Source organism: Zalophus californianus, chromosome 7 (genome assembly GCF_009762305.2).
Source record: "Zalophus californianus isolate mZalCal1 chromosome 7, mZalCal1.pri.v2, whole genome shotgun sequence".
Taxonomy (NCBI): Eukaryota; Metazoa; Chordata; class Mammalia; order Carnivora; family Otariidae; genus Zalophus; species Zalophus californianus.
The window spans coordinates 11026328-11031452 of NC_045601.1; the positions used below are offsets into that span (position 1 = coordinate 11026328).

At 35.6% G+C, this 5125-nt stretch overlaps 1 non-coding gene across 1 annotated transcript; it reads left to right on the forward strand.

Annotated features, from left to right (window-relative positions):
- The first annotated feature begins 270 nt into the window (after positions 1–270).
- Positions 271–344, forward strand: TRNAQ-CUG. The gene has a single exon. It is a non-coding gene; the product is annotated as a tRNA-Gln (tRNA).
- Positions 345–5125: the final 4781 nt, after the last annotated feature.

The window sequence follows — 5125 nt, forward strand, 5'->3', positions numbered from 1 at the left end:
CAAGCATAAACGATTTGAAGTAAAATTATGGGAAAAAAATATACCAAACACTAAACAAATGAAGGTAGAAAAGCAATACTAATCAGATGAAATAGAATTTAAGGCAATAGGCGCGCTGGCTGGCTCAGTAGGTAGAGCATGTGACTCTTGATCTCAGGGTTCTAAGTTCAAACCCCACGTTGTGTGTAGAGATTACTTAAAAATAAAATCTTTAACAAAAAATAATTTAAGGCAATAATATTAGGTATTAAAAAGGATTACCATTGGGGTGCCTGGCTAGCTCAGTTGGTAGAGCATGGGACTCTGGATCTCAGGGTCGTGAGTTCAAGTCCTAACATTGGGCATACAGGCTACTTAAAAAGGGGGGGGGCTATCATTTAACAATAAAAAGAACAATTACCAAAAAATTATAATAATCCTGACTTGCATGCACCCAAAAATATAGCCTTAAAATATATATAAAGGTAAATAATGATATATATACTAAAGGAATTATTAAAGTCCCCCATCATGATAGGTACTTTTTAAAAAGATTTTATTTATGTGAGAGAGAGAGAGAGAGAGAGAGAGACAGCACAAGCAGGGGGAGGGGCAGAGGGACAAGCAGAGTCCCCACTGAGCAGGGAGCCTGATGCGGGGCTCCATGCCAAGACCCCGAGATCATGACCTGAGCATGGTAGGTATTTTTAACACATCTCTCAGAAACTGATATAGAAAGCTTATAAATAATTAGGAAATATAAAATGTCTCAAACAACACAATTAATAAGCTTGCTCTAACGAATGTATACAGAATCCTGCCCCCAGTAATTAGGGAAAACAGATAATTACTAGAGAGTGACACAATCCAGTCACAACAAATACCAAAGAATTCATTTCATACACAGCACATTTCATATCACAATGCAGTATCATCAGAAATTTAAAAGCCAACAAAGTAATTTAGAAATTCTATCACTTTAAAAACTAAAAAGGCATTTTAAGACAGATTGATCGATCAATCAATAGATAAAATATATGAAAGGGCAACTAGATAGAGAAGAGATGATAGGATCATACCATAAAAACAATTTCATGAACTGGTTTGTCATTTAATAATACATTGGGCATCTCTTTCCATGTTAATAACTGTAGATCCATACCATCATTTTAATAATGACATAGTATTTTGCTGTCTGAATGAACCATAACTTATTTGTTGTTGAACCATTTATGAGTCAACATTTTGGTTATGTGGCAGAGACTGCAGCTTGTCCCCTAAACCCCTTTCTTGTCTTTTTCCTTCCGTAACGAGACTCCCAGTTTTTAGCTGGCAGGTGCTGTCTGGAATAGAGGCTTATTTCCCAGTTTGCTTTGCTGTTAGGTGTGTCCATGTGACCCAACTGAAGTGTCATGTTCAAGTTTCAGGAGGTATCCTCAAAAAGAAGAACTGTGCCTTTCTTCCTTCATATCTTCCTAGTGTTACCTTCATACACTACTTCCTGTGTGTATGGATGAAACACTTGGAGGTCAATTAGGTATCTTGGACCACAAGGTAGAATCCTCATGTTTACGAGATTGTAGACACAAGATAGAATGAACCTGCATCACTGTTAATCATGGAGTTGCAATATCATGGAATTGCAATATAGATTGCTTATCTCAAGACTTTCATTTGCATGGCAAGAAAATAAGTATCTACCTTATTTAAGCTTTATTATTTGGGATTTTCCTGAATAACATGTTTTCCCAAATATTTTGCTGTAATGATCAGCTGCTATAAGCATTCATTTGTGCCTATATTTCCCTACATCTTCTAATGGAATGCATAAGTCATGGGATATATCCTTGTATCTGTTTTTTTTAAAGATCGTATTTATTTATTTGAGAGAGAGAGAGAGAGAGAGAGAGAGCATGGGCGGAGGGGCAGAGGGAGAGAGAGAATCCCAAGCAGAGCCCTTTTTGAGCATGGAGCCAGACGTGGGGCTTGATTTCACCACCCTGAGATCATGATCTGAGCCTAAATCAAGAGTTGGATGTTTAACTGACTGAGCCAACCAAGTGCCCAGGATATATCCTATTAAAGGTTTTTCAGATGTATTGCCAAATTCCACTCATTTTCACTTTGCCAATCAGATGGACCAAAAATATGATTGCACTTTTTGGATTACTGAAATGGTTAAACATTTTTAAAAAATTGTTTGCCATTTGTGTTTATTCTATGTTGCTTTTGTAAGTTCCTTACCCATTTTTCTATCAAAGCATTCTTTTTCTTATGGATTTTAGAAGACTATATATTGAGTATTTAATCCTTCGTCTGTCTTACATATTACAAATATTTTTTTCAGTCAGTTCATTGTTGTTAAACTTGATTGTGGTATTTTTATGTGGAATTTTTAAAGTTTATCAGGACTTTACTTTCTGTCTTTGGTATCATTTTTAGAAAGTTCTCTCTTCTAACAGACTGTAGAAGTATTTGCCTATGATATCCATAATACTTTTATGTGTTGTTTTATTTTTATTTGACTTATTTAGAAATTATTAATCCATTTGGCATTTATTTTGTTATATTGTAGGGATCCAAATTTTTATTTCCCCAAGTGATTAACCAAACATTTCACCTTTGATTAAATAGGTCATCCTTTATCTCCTGATACAAAATGCCATCTCTAGGAAAAACAAAATTCTCCTTACATACAAGGATCACTTTTGAACTTTCAGTTATGTTCTATTAATATATATATCTATTTCTCTATCAGGGCCATAACTTTATTCTAGCTTTTAAATATTTGTATAATAGTTGATATGGTATCTTCCTCCTAATAATTTTTTTAATTTATCAAAATGAACTTTATGCTTTTTTTGTGTTCTGACAAAACAACAAAAGACAAATTCTACTAAATTGGGACTTACATTTGAATTTCATCATAGTTTTAGACTGATTTGCAATTATTTGACCCTTTTTCATTATTGACTGATCAATATGATATTGCTATGACCCGCCAATATATTTATTTTCAAATGAAATCACTTTGATCTTCTTTTGAGATGTTATCAGACGCTCGAAATTAGGTAGGTCATGAAGCCTCTTGTATGAGTAAAAAAGTCATAAAAGCAGCCTTTGCCTCCAACGTGCTAATATTCCACTAAAGATCATTAAGATTGCATTGAATTGACATGAAGTCATGTAAAACAGAAATAAAACTCTCCATAACTTTATGATTATAAATACACCATCCGGTACTTAACATCTTGCAAAGCTGGCTGGAATGACAAATGGCAGTAAGAGCACAGCGGGATTGGTCTGGAATGGTAGAGCAGAGGGTAGAGAGCATTGCCGACGGCAGAAGTAGGCAAATTATAAGGCAGATTCACATGTGTTCTAGGCTAGCAGAGATAATATGAATGTACAATTTTTAAAAAGGGAAATTAGGGAGAAGGGACCAATTGTTAGAAGACCTTTCAACATGGATCAGCAATATGGATTTTACAAGAGCAAAAATTTTGACTTATGATAGTTTCTGAAAATGGGTCTGAAAAGTCAAAATGGTGCTTAAGAAAGATCATTCTTGCTGCAACGAGCACACAAGTGTGGAGTAAGAAGGTGATTAATAGGCTGCTAAGGGAAGTGGTGCAATAATTTATTTTGGAATATAATTTATTTACTCGATAATTTTTACTCATTATGTGCCTAGCATTGTGTTAGCATTAAAATGACTCTGTTTGCACCCCAACATCTATTTTTCCAAGGCCTTCTTAACAGATGTCTAATAACACCACTTACGAAGAGGGAGACATTCCCCAGGTACTTCCATACTTTGTTCAACAGAAATTTAACTGCCCAAGTGGAGGTGTGATGGATGTTATTCAATGATTAATGCAGCAAACTCCCTACTTTATCCTCTGCAGCAGAAATCTCCATTTAACCCCTTGGGATAGGTAAGTGCCTCTTTTCTTAAGAAACTACAGTGAGATTAGGAAGAAGGGAAGGCTTCACAAAGCAATTAGGACGAGGGCATTTGAATCCACCCTCCTCCTTATTGAAAAGCAGCTTCGACCGAGATACTGCCTCCTAAATAAACTTTAACCTCCAAAGGAGTTTGCAAGAAAATCTGAAGGAATAGAAGAGGAATACATAAAACAGCCTTTAGGACAACGCTTCTGTTTTTTGTTTGTTTGTTTTTTTCTTTCAGTGCCTTGAGTCCAACAGCAGAAAATTTCCCTGAAATAAGCATTTCTAAGTGCATCAGAGTTGCTTTCCAGTCTGCAAAAGCCACTTTCCTGTAGCATGAATATTTTATTTTTTTTCTCATCATGTAACTGACATCTACATGATAGGAAGCAAAATACTTTTGGTTCTTGTTGTCACTGCTATTTACAACTGGGAGAGTTATCCAGAACTGGATCCATCCTACAAAAGAGAGCTTCAAAATAGGAGCCTCCTCCTGTGCCTTTAATTCCTCTCCACTTCCCCTTCAGCTGAATTGACAGCAGCGAAATGAGACAGTATGAGAAAAGATGAAAAAGTGCTGCATGTACGTATGGGTTTGTTTTGGGGGGGTTGTTTTGGAAATGCATATTTAACTTTTGCTTTTAAAACCCACTTCCCCCTCAGACCTGGGGTGCCCATCCATGTCCCTAAGCATCTTCTTCTGACCTCAGGGGCACCTTCATCTCCTTAGTCAACTATTAAGGAAGAGTCTCCCCACTAGGAAATCCATGGGGGAGAACAGAGAAACAGGGACTGATGATACTCCTAATCCTGTTCCTGTTCTTGGAAAAAGCCCAGTCTGTTGTGGTTCCCAGAAGATTTAGGAACATTGAAACAAAATATTTAATTAAAGTAAAAATTATTTTCTCCATCAGCTATACATTTTTATATAAATAATAAATGTTCATGGCAACAACCAACCAAACAAAAGAATAAACAAAACAGAGCAAAAGCAAAACCAAGAAGAAAGAAGAAAAGCAAAGAAATGGTATGGGACAGAATAATATATAAGTAAAAAGTCCTTCTACTCTCCCACTTCCCTGTGGTTTTTCCCGAGCATATACATAAAATATTTATTTTAGACAAATGGGATTATGTTATATATGTTCTCTAACTTGCTTTTTTTTTTTTTTGCACAAAACAATTTATCTTGGAC